Below are 12,258 nucleotides of genomic sequence, written 5' to 3' on the forward strand. Positions count from 1 at the left end.
AACTTCTTTGAAAGAGAGCGGTGAGTTGAGGCAGGAAAAGCATTCTCATTCAGTGCAAAAGACAGCAGGGAAAAGGAAATTCTTTTCTGTGCCTATAATTTAAGGATCAGACAATTCAGAGAGTCGGTATGTTAGTGATAATTGCTAATTTCCTCTTCAAAACTCAGATTGTATCTTTTAGGTCCGTACCAGGAAATTTTCATGCCTATTTATTTATTACAAATGTAAGCCACCTTCATTTTTTCTCTTCTTATCCTTTTTAGGAAAAGAGACAGAGGAAGAGAGATTTCCACCTTCTCATTATTACAAAATCTAAGGAATGCAATACGCAATTCAATCTGAGAGATTATTGAAGAAATTCAAAAGCAGCAGTCACAAACAAGTTTAACTCTGCCCCCGTGTGTGCAAACATTAAAATACACCCTCCCATCCATTACCTGGATCCTGTTCTATTTTTGTGCAAAAAGATGTATTAGTTCATGACACTAATTGTATACGACATCCACAAACACCATGTAGTTACGGGACACCTTTTCTCTTCTACACTCATATGTCCCTCCCTGTATTACGAAACTTTCCTTTATGGAGGGCACTAAAAAACAGGCCATAGAGACATGCCTGTTGCCTGTACTAATAAAACAAGGAGAAGTGAGAGTGAAAAGAAAAAACAGGCAACTCTAGAATTTTATCAAACAGATGATCCTGTTAAGATTGGGAAAAAATGGGTGCTTAATTTTACTTCTCACCTTTGCCATGCATGCCCTGTGTGAACTTCCCTGTTCTCCCATATCTCGCTTCCCAGCCTGTGAAGCCTGGACACCATCACCTTTGTGTGTATGGGTGAAGAGGATCTACTTCTTCCTCTGTAAACTCACACAGAGGTTTCTCTAGCCATCTCACTTCATCAGCATGCAGGGTGACAAGGCTCCTGGCACCAGCCCAGGCCACCATCGCTGTGGTGGGGACACGCTGCTCCAGCCAAAAGGGCTCAGCCCTTCCTCGGCCCACGGCTGGCAGCCCGCAACCACACAGCCAGCGGCGAGGGAGCAGCTCCGCGCGCTGAGAGCAAGAGACTTCTGTCTCATGCCCTGCGCCGGGACTCCTCTTTATTGACTCATTTTGGGACACATCCTGCCTCTACCGATGACAAACCGAGGGGCAAAGTGCCACTGAACGAAACAGGCTCTCCATCCGGTAACCGGTGGGGTGAACTGCAGCAGCGTGTTGCAACACCCCAGCGTGTATCACAAGCGAGATCTGCGTGAACAACCCACGGCACAGGGACAGGGTGCTGCAGGAGCTGAACCCCGCACAGTCAGAAGCTGGATGGGAGCACAGCCGCCCCCAGCCCTTATCACCGGGAGGAGGGGGGCCGCAGGGCGCACCACTGCACATTCCAGGGGGGTCATCACCTCCGTGATTTTTAATTGATTTCAGCTTTCGCTTTAACCTGTGTGAGTTGAGTCTACAGAGACAAAGCGCAGCCTTGTTTGCCAGATATGGGAGGACCCAGAGCACTGGCACCGCTCCGCCATCTTCCCCTGCCCTAGCCAGCGACCGGTCACTATTAAACCAGCTGGGCAAGAGGCAGCTGCACCGGGGCTTCCCAGACGGCGTGCAGGGCCACGGCAACCTACGTGCAGCTGAGCACCACAGCCAAGATGCCCCTCGTGGGGCTGGGCACCTGGCAGGTAACATCTTCAGAGAAAAGCACCAGTATTGCAGAGCTGCCTGGCACAAAACCTGGTTCCCCGGGTCCAGCTCTGGAGAACTGCCCTGGTGTTGGGGGCTCTGCTCTACCTGGCTGTTGGGCTGAACCTCCGTTGAGTGGGGCTACAGATAAATGGCTGGAGACTGGCTTCAAGCCCCATGTTTAGAACTGCAAGAAATACTGCTCTTGTAAAGAAAAAAAAAAAAAAAAAAACCAAAACAAACAACCTGGGGCAGGGGGGTATTGCTTTCAGTAAGATGGTTTTCCTATTTTTATTTTGCTACGATACAGGTATTTAACATACACTGATTTGCGATTCTTAAGATTTATGCATTATTTTTAGTCTCCAGCTCGGAAAGTAACAGCTGCAGTGATGGCTGCCATCGATGCTGGGTACCACCACTTCGATTGTGCCTACGTGTACCAGAATGAGATTGGGGGAAGTTGGGGAAGGGATCCACCAGAAAATCAAGGACGGTGATGTGAAACAAGAAGACCTCTTCATTGTCACTAAGGTAAGGATCTGATGATCTTCCACCCTGGAGCAGGGGCAGGGGAATACTTTGCCTATAGTATTTTCACAGTAGGAAGCTTAAGTACTGGAAATAAACTTTATGCTACAGGATAAAGCAATTCATAGCATCATTCAAGTCACTCCTGATACAAGCTTACTGCTTCACCCCATTCTGTATGGACAGTTAGGAAGGATCCACTGTGCTGGCACCCTGCTGTGGTCTGGCACTCCGCTGGGACCCAGAAGTGCTGGGGGATGGAGGCCATCTGCAGACTCATTGAGGCAGAAGAAGGGAAGCAGAAAAAGGTAGAGTGGACCACGTAGCACCAAGCAAGGTAGAAACCAGAGACGCAGAGGTCTGAGATTGCTTGCTGTAAAGGACTGATACAGAGGCAGAACGAGTTTGGTAATGGCACCGCACTGACTGCTAAAGCGCAGCAGAGTAGACGAGCCTGGCACTGGCCAGTGCTTGTTCCAGCAGCCGGGCTTGCAGTCCTGCCGAAGGGCTGTCTCTGCCGTGTGAGGAAGATGAGGTTCTGGGCACCGTGGGACAGTGTAATCTGCTCAGCACATGTCCCAAGGAAGGTGTGGTTGGTGGGTTCTCTTTCTCTTGCTTGTTAAGAAAAACAGGCTATTTAGCTGGATTCTGAAGTTGCTTCTTGCCTTGGTAATGGTTGGTGCCAACTACTTCTTTGTGGCTTGTCTTATATTTTCTTGGCTCTGCCTGCTAAATTTTTTACAGGAAATGTACAAATGGTCAAATCTGAAAGAAAGCTTTCTTGAGCTAAGCCATCCTCTTGCACACAAATCTGACCTTGCAATAGGAGTTTTTATCTGTCTGATCATGTATACTGCCACTGCACATGCTGCCTTCAGTGTCACGGGCCAGTCCCATCGCAGAGCAAGACCCATCTGAAGAGCACTAGGATGGCCTCATTCCATATCACCTTCCAAAGGAGATGGAGCATTTCTGTCCTGTGCAGGAGACCACCAGAGAGCTTTAACCCAGGAGGTCACGGAGTGCCTTGGCTTTTTGCCTCTAGCTGTGGTGCACATTTTATGAAAAGCCTCTGGTGAAGGGAGCCTGCCAGAACACTCTTGCTGACCTGAAACTGGATTACCTGGATCTCTACCTCATGCACTGGCCTCTTGGGTTCAAGATACAGTAACAGTAATGCCCTTGGCTTTCCCTCCTGGGAGACTTCCTCAAAACTGCCCGTAATGCTTGTAGCACTACTGCTGCAGCAGTCCTGAAAAACCATGTGTCTGTTGTGTGCACTAGCACTGGTCCGGTGCTGCTCATTCAGCTTTACCCTGGCCTCGTGAGCCAGGCTCTTGATCTCTGCCCCTGAGAACACTGCTTGCACAGCGTCCTCTGCCCTTTGGCAAGTTGAAGAGGCAGACCTAGCACTAAGGTCAGGCCTCCCAGCTGCAAGCATAAGCTATGCCACTTTCCCTTTCTTTTAAAAATCCAAAGCATGCTCATCTGAAAATTACTCCTTGCGAGAAGGAGGGCTGTCCTTCGCTGCCTGACAGAAATTCTTTCCTCTGCATGTTACAGAATCGCAGAGCGAAAGAAAATGCTTCTGTTTTCCATTTTTCTCTAAATCACCAAGTACTTAATACAGTCCAGATTGAGCTGACCTTGCCTGTAGGAGCCTTAAGTGTTGTTTCACAGACCTTGGATTTCAAAAGATGAGGCTTTTCGATACCGAACTTTCACAGACTATGTGTACTTCAAATGATCTGTCAGTTTGTGCATATATATATATACACACATACCCTTAGCCGTTCCTTTCTGCTACACCCAGATCAAAGTCTCTATTCTACCTAATACTTTTGAACTCAGCTTCATTTCATTCTCTCAATATTGTTTTAGTTAGCTTTATGTGGACAAAGCTGCCAAGTGAAACTGCATAGTATTGTGGCATCTAGAAAATTCCAATCATTCAAAACACTTTGGCCATACTGTCTAGTTACAGGCTGTTCTAATTTTCCTAATACAGCAACTTAAACAGTGAGCGTCCCCATGGGAAATCTGTTAGCAGTACCTTTTTCAGCAAGTATACTCCAGTATAAATGTGTATGTTCACAGGACCAAAGTCAATCCTCCATATAACTTTTTAAAAACAACTAAAGAAGCTATTATTCCTAAACATGCATAACAGAACAGTACATGAAGTGACCCCATGTAAGACTCCAGGATATTGTTCTATAAGTACCTTCCTTTGCTGCATGCATTTTGTAGATCATCACTTCAATGGGTCCAGCAGAAATACCTGTCTTTGTTGGGATAGTAGGTGGCAAAAATGCCGTGACCTTGCATGAACTAAGAAATGACTGAAGATTTAATTTAGTTACTACAAGAATTACTTCCGTTTTCTTCACGCAGTATTAGCTTTAGCTCCTTACATTCCTGTTTGGTCCTTTTACATAGCTAGCATCCCAACAGAGATTATTTCAAGCATTTTCTCTCCCACTGACAGGCAGGAGATGAGCTGTTTCCCAAAGATGACAAAGGCATGTCTATACCTAGCAACACTGATATTCTACAGACATGGGAGGTAAGTTCAGCCACAGCAGAAGAGACACGTCCTCTGTCTTCATTAGTCTCTTCCATGTTTTCATTACCTTCAGCAGTCACAGAACTGTTGCCTCACGCATGCAAAAATAGCTGGAAGGAACATAAGGCAGTACAAAGTAGCTTTTCATAATGTCTATGCTTAGACATTACCTAGTTGTTCCTATTCTCCCAAGTGCTTCATTTGACTGCCTGACCCACAGTGACCTGCACAATCACTTTCAGCAGAGCTGCAGACCAGGCTGAAGTTAGAAAAAGTTTGTTGCTCAACCGTAACAACTGCACAATTGTCTTCACCACAGTTCTTGCACCCTTCTTGAATTGCTTAAATAAATTTTACAGAAATAAAGACATTTTTAGGTTGAGATCTTGCCTACGGTGTGAGGCACAGCCCTCTAGTTCTTACACAATAGTGGATTATTGAGTGTTGTTCTTTTCCTCATGCAACTTGGTGTGAATTTCCACAAACTGAGGGAATGAGAATTTGGGCTTGGGTGAGACAGCACTAACGTACCAGTACCTGCTCTTCCCTCAGAGAACTTTGCAACTCTAAGTAGTTGTTTTGTGCTACTCATGACGAGAAACAAGCCACATCAGGAAGAACATTTTCTTCATGACCTGTCTTGCATACCAGATGATGATTTTGCTCCACTTTGTGTTAGGCCATGGAAGAGCTAGTGGATGCTGGTCTGGTAAAAGCCATTGGAATCTCCAACTTTAACCATGAGCAGATTGAAAGAATCTTGAACAAACCAGGACTGAAGTACAAGCCTGCAAATAACCAGGTAAACTGCTAAGTGACTGCAGGTGAATAGTTTTCAGGGATTATAAAGATCTGATTACTGTTGAATGAGGAGATGGAAAAAGGGAGAATAAAGCAGACAACAGCGTGTACTCTAAATCCTGCTCTGTGGATATTTCTGAGTACACAAGGCACTTGGATACTTCCTTGGTTGTCTTGCCTTGCTGAACCACTGTTTATGAATGTTGGAGTATTTCCCTGGAAACATTCTTTCTGGAGGAATAAAGAACCTGGAGATGAGCTTTGTGAACCCCCCTCCAGCAAAATCTGTATCAGCACTTTGTATAAAAATAGGTGTCTTCAATACTAAGGATGCGTATTATCATGCAAGCCACTAGCAAATTAGGGGAAAAGGCAGCCTCTAATTGTATTAGGAGATAATCCATGGGGCACAACAATATTACAACAGTTCTGCTGCTATCAGCCTCTGTGCCTTTGTGTTGGCAGATTTAATGTCATCCATACCTCACCCAGGAGAAGCTAATCAAGTACTGTCAATCCAAAGGTATTGCTGTGACAGCATACTGTCCCCTTGGCTCTCCTGACAGACCATGGTAAGATTGCTTTGTGCTTTGCAAGGGAGCTGGCATGGATTATGCTTGTAACATTGAGACTACAAGTGCACTATTAATCAGTCATCTAGATACAGAACTTTGTTGCTAGGCTGGATCTTTCTATGGAGGTTTCTTGCTACTGATTTCTCTGTGTAGGCCTAAGCCAGAGGATCCTTCCCTTCTGGATGACCCCAGGATCAAAGAGATTGCAGCCAGCCACAACAAAACACCAGCACAGATAGGTAAGTGCAGTACCGTTGGGTACTCCTTCCTGTAACACAGCCATTAAGGAAAATAGAGCTGCGGAGTGGGTAGAACCTCCATCCATTCCTCATGAATTCTGCACTCCTTTGATTTTTCCCTAACAATGCAGATTTTTTATTATATGGCCTGCAAGACATGCTACTATTATCTCTTTGGCCCTCAAAAAGATTCTTGACCCATCTTCACATGTCAGTTCCCCTCTCAAGTCCTCCTGCAGAGAATGAAAGCCTTGCATGGACTGCTAGAAGTCTGGGTGGGAAGAAAAGGAGCTGACTCTCCCAAAACTGAATAGGAAAGGAGGCCTTCCATGTGGGCCTCCACCACTTCTCTCTTTGCTCTCCTGGAAGCGCTACCTAGTCCAGAGGGACAGGAATTATTTGAATTGTAGCTCCACAGAAAGGGTTTATTTCTACTGAAATATACACTGGATGGCAAACAGCTGTTGGAACAGGCTCTGTCTGCTTCCTCCAGAGCAGGAGCCATCCTCTCTCTCAGTTGTCTGTTCCTGCAGGTTCTCCTTCGCTTCCAGATCCAGAGAAATGTTGATTGCAATTCCCAAGTCCGTCACGCCACAGCGCATTGTGGAGAACCTCAAGGTGAATGATTATGAGTGGCGTGGGTGCTGTCCTTCAGGGACAGCATAGCTTCTCCCTGCAGAGCAAGCAGTGATCCTTTCTCACGCTTCCCAAGTCCTCCTCAGACAAAAGGACTGGGCTTTTTCTTTCTTTATGCTTACCTACTACTGAGTGTTAAGCCAGGCCTGCTTTTGGAGAGGACAGATGAACAGGTCTTATATGATACTTCCTGTTCTGTGCCTTGTGGATGAATCAGCAAGCATAGCTTACTTGGAGCCCCCACACAGTAACAGGCCAGAAAAGTCTTATATAGAATAAGCAATGTTCATAAAATAGTTCTTGTGTCCATAAAACAAGTTGTTCCTCTACTTGTTAATTCAGTGGTCCATGACTGAAAATAGACCCTCCAGTGTGGAGCTGGTCTCTCATCTTGTCTTTCTCTTGCTAGGTGTTTGACTTTGAATTGACTAAAAAGAAGATGGCAACCATTCTCAGCTTTAACAGAAGCTGGAGGATCTGTGCAATGAGCATGTAAGTGACACTGCTTGTTTCCTTCCAACTGTAAAATTTTGAATATACAGGGAATTTTGTGTCACAGTTACTAGGTAGCATGAAATTCAGTTTATTTAAAAATCATACGAACTCAAATTCCAACTGCTTTGTCCCAAAAATACTTTTTCAGGACAGGTCTTAATAGTTTCATTTTAAAAACAAACAAAACAAAACAAAACAAAGAAAGAAAACAAACTACACTCTCATTTTGAATTCAGTTTCCAGGAAACTCTCTGTAACTTGAATTACCAAAAAAAAAAAGTTCTGGATGGTCATTTCATCTTTATCTGTATTAGAGAAATGAGGACACATATCTCCACATATTCTCCCTGTAATTACATGATGCAGATCCTCCCTTGGTGGCTCCTCCATGCACCCAATGCACCTCTACGTAACATTTAGGTCACCCATGAAAATAACATTCTCTCTTTGATTTCTTTCAGGTCCAAAACTCACAAGGAGTATCCTTTCCATGCAGAATACTGAAGATGCTTGTAACATGGCCTTCGCTAGACATCTGGTGTCTCACGTGTCTCTGCTATAACTTTGAGCTGTCTATTTATCTAGTTTTCTTACTGCATCTGCCTTGCTGCTGCTAGAGAAGACATGAGATGTTTATCCCATGAAATTTGTTTGAGTTCTTTTTTTGGAAGAAGGAAAAAGTATTTTCTACATATCAAAATGTGGGGTGTAATAATTTTCTGCTTAATAGAAGAGACGATTACTATTGAAGAGCCTAAGCAGAAGTGCTAAGCAGAAAATGGGGAGAGAGTTTGTACCACTATTCAGTGATTGCCTTCAGTCATGCATCAGCAGAAACCAGATGTTGACAAACCCCATGCATCCACAATTTCATCAGAAGTGTCCCATATTTTAAGTAAAATTGACTTCAAAATGCAAAAACATAATTGGCTGAAAGTCCTCCATCTAGCGTAGGGAAAAACCCAAAACCCTCCTAACCCAGAGACGCACAGAAAGGTCGCCTGCAGTCACCTGCACCTTGGGGACACGAATCCTCCCTGGGACAGCAAAGCCACTTGGCACTTTCTCCTGGCGGGACCAGAGGGCAGCCAGCTCTCAGAGGAGACCCACCTTGCCCCCTCCCCACCAGCCACCAGCTCCCAGCAGTGCCTGGAGTGCATTTTAGGTGCCGCACAACCTAGGTGTCTGCCCCTGCACAGGAGAGGCTCAGCCCCTCAGTGCTGTGCCCAAATTGCCAGCACTTAGGATATTGTCCCCAAAATTTCCCCTTTCAATTCACAAAGATAATCCAAGACCATGTGTTTCTCAGCTTCCTGAAGGAAGCAGCCCACAAAGCCCTCAGCAATATCCAGGCAGAAGTAAGACATCCGTCCTGCAAAAAAAATACACCGAGTTATTGAACCCAGTAAGGGTACACTAATATGGTGTGGAAGCCAAAGATGTAGGGAAGTTCTACCACCTTTCACAACCACCCTCTTTCCCTTGGAAAGCTCCTGCTCAAACACTTGCTCTAACTCACAGCAGAGCCACCATCGTGGGCACAGTCACACAAATTCATCCAGACACTTCTTGGCTAATGGCAGCACTTATTGCCCCATCCCACCCATGCCAAAGGGCTCTCCTGCTCCCACCTGAAGGGTCTCCTCTCATCCCAGGGCACACACAACAACCTACTGAAAGAAAGAAGACATCAGAGGGGTTTAGCCATATCAACTTGCTGAAACAGGCCTATGTGTCAGGGATATGCAGACAGGAGCTGCCTGCCTAGGGCGGGCAAATTAACCTGGATCTGTCACAGAGAGTGAGAGTACATGCTCATAGTTTCGTTTCTAGAGTTTTATTTTAAGTACACAGTTTTGCCAGCTCAACAGATTAATAGCTAAATATCATAATTATCAAAGACTGAAGTCTTAAAAAAAAAACCTTGAGAAGACACAGAGATGGTGGTGGGACCTCAGAGGATGCTCCTGGCTCGATCTGAACTCAATGCAAGAAAGAGGCCAAGGTCTTAGAACTGGATTAAACCTCTGTCCTCCTGTCTGCATTCCTGCCTTAACAAGCATCTGGAAGTTAAATCAGTGTACAACATTTAGCAAGATAAACATCCTGTTTCAGTATATTTCTTTCCCAAAGGCCCCACCATCATCTGACAATGCCAGCTACACCTTCAGGACAGAGAAACAACTGACTGCTCCTGTGTCTTAGCATGATCTGGGGAAAGTCTTACACCAGCAGGTGCAAACAGCAAAGCAAAACACAAACCTTCTGCTCAAAATCCTCTGTTAAAAGACCAAGACGTCTCTCATTCAAGAAACCATTAGGGAAAACCAAGCACCCACCTTCACAGGAGAACACGGACAGGCCACAGAGGAAGCAACACAAAAATCTCAGAAGAAAACAAGAGGAAGGACAAATTGCATTTCTCAGCCATGCTCTCCAAATCTCATTATCTGTCATCACACGCTCTACCCAGCTCCTTGCTGCAGGAACACAAGGCTTTGAAACCTCTCCCCAAAAAGACAGGCTCAGAAGAATGAGAACAAATGCTGCAGGGTTTTCTGCCCTTTCTTACAGGAGATCCCACCTTACTGGCCAAACAGCCAGGCTTTCCAAGCTTTTACAGACTTGCAGAGCACAACTCTCTGATGGCACCATTTCACCTTGGTGCTGCTTCAGTACAAAATCTGGCAGTTCCTACACCAAGACTTGAACCCACTCACCCTTGTTTCTGAATGTGACACTGCTGACACTAATAAATCACCAGCATAGCACCACAAGCTTGAGTGCCTTGGGAATACAAAGAAGAGTGGGAGCAAACTGGCACTTCATCTGGTCTCTAGGCTCTCTTGAGAAAGTACATCACAGCCAGAGCAAAATGTGTCATTTTGCATTTTTCACCGACTTCTCTGAACAACGAACCAGTGCCCAAGAAGCTGAGCAGACTCAGAGCAGATCTATGGAGAAGGAATCCCCAAAAAGGATGAAAGATAAGCCCTGAGTTGTATAACTGTTATGTGATTCAACTGAAACACCACATCCTGCTGAAAACAGCTGATGGCACTAACACAAAACAGGGGGAAGATTAAAGAGAAAAACTAATTATCTTGTCTGCCTTCAGTTAAATGAAGCAAAAGGAGCCTGGGCATCAGCTGTGGGAGAGGCACCCAGAGAAAAATGCACCATTATACATACTCTGAACTTATGCTTGTACCTGAATCAATTCTCTGAGTATAAGCAAACTGCAAAGCCTCCCAAGCAGCCCTGACATACCATTATGGAGTACTTATAGGATCCTGCTGATAAATCAGGTTTTTTTCACTGCACTGTGGCTACCTCATCAGTACAGTGTATTTTGCCTCTCCAAAACTTCAAAGTCAGTTTCTAATGTGAAATTAAAGGTCACCTACCATTTATTTCCACACTTGTGTATTTCATTCTGAAATATGGTCTGCATCTCCCTAAAGACAGAGGGACAATGTGATCATTGTGACATTCACTGAAAACTCACTACTCTTCTGCAGCTTCGAAAACATACTACAAAATACTTCTGTGCAACATTTAAAATGAAGTGGTTTAAACTCATTATTTTCCAAATTACTCATAAGCTCAGTTGCCCCAAAGTGAAAGCTGCATTCATCCCATCTGGAGAAGGGAACTGGGTGCTCCCCACTCTCACAAGCCAGCCACACAGAGGTTTCTCTAGCCATCTCACTTCATCAGCATGCAGGGTGACAAGGCTCCTGGCACCAGCCCAGGCCACCATCGCTGTGGTGGGGACACGCTGCTCCAGCCAAAAGGGCTCAGCCCTTCCTCGGCCCACGGCTGGCAGCCCGCAACCACACAGCCAGCGGCGAGGGAGCAGCTCCGCGCGCTGAGAGCAAGAGACTTCTGTCTCATGCCCTGCGCCGGGACTCCTCTTTATTGACTCATTTTGGGACACATCCTGCCTCTACCGATGACAAACCGAGGAGCAAAGTGCCACTGAACGAAACAGGCTCTCCATCCGGTAACCGGTGGGGTGAACTGCAGCAGCGTGTTGCAACACCCCAGCGTGTATCACAAGCGAGATCTGCGTGAACAACCCACGGCACAGGGACAGGGTGCTGCAGGAGCTGAACCCCGCACAGTCACAAGCTGGATGGGAGCACAGCCGCCCCCAGCCCTTATCACCGGGAGGAGGGGGCCGCAGGGCGCACCCCACGGGGGGGGATCACCTCCGCGATTTTTGACTGATTCAGCTGTCACAAGAGCCCACACGAGCCAAGCCTCAGCAGAAGGCCCTCCCGAGACGGAGCTGCCCTGCCCTGCCCTGCCCTGGAGGGGTCGGTGTGAGGCCCGCTAGGCCCCGGCACGGCCCTTACGGCCCGGCTCTGCCGCAGGCCCCCGGCGGGCGGCTCCTCCGGCCGCGGCCGCCTGCCCGGCGCCGGGCCTCAGCAGCCGGGCCCGCCTGACAGGGCCGTCGGCTCCCGTGGGAAACGCCACTCGCGGAGAAACGCCTAACCGGCCCCAGGCGGGCGGGAGGGGGCGCTGGGGGCGGCCCAGGGGCGCTGCGGGGCACCCCCAGGCATCCCCCCCACGCGCAAGTAGCTCCCCCTGTACCTTACCATAGCAACGGGCCGGGATCCCCATTGGTTATCCCTCTTCGCTGCTGATTGGGCTGCGCTGCCATCGGGGCAGGACTTGAGCGGCGATTGGCTACTGCCGAGGGGAAGGCCGAGCGGTA

The 12,258-nt window shown here is 46.9% G+C and overlaps 1 pseudogene; it reads left to right on the forward strand.

Annotated features, from left to right (window-relative positions):
- The first annotated feature begins 2,039 nt into the window (after positions 1-2,039).
- LOC126048075 (aldo-keto reductase family 1 member B1-like) lies at positions 2,040-8,039 on the forward strand (annotated as a pseudogene).
- Positions 8,040-12,258: the final 4,219 nt, after the last annotated feature.

The sequence above is a fragment of the Accipiter gentilis genome, chromosome 18 (assembly GCF_929443795.1).
Source record: "Accipiter gentilis chromosome 18, bAccGen1.1, whole genome shotgun sequence".
NCBI lineage: Eukaryota > Metazoa > Chordata > Aves > Accipitriformes > Accipitridae > Astur > Astur gentilis.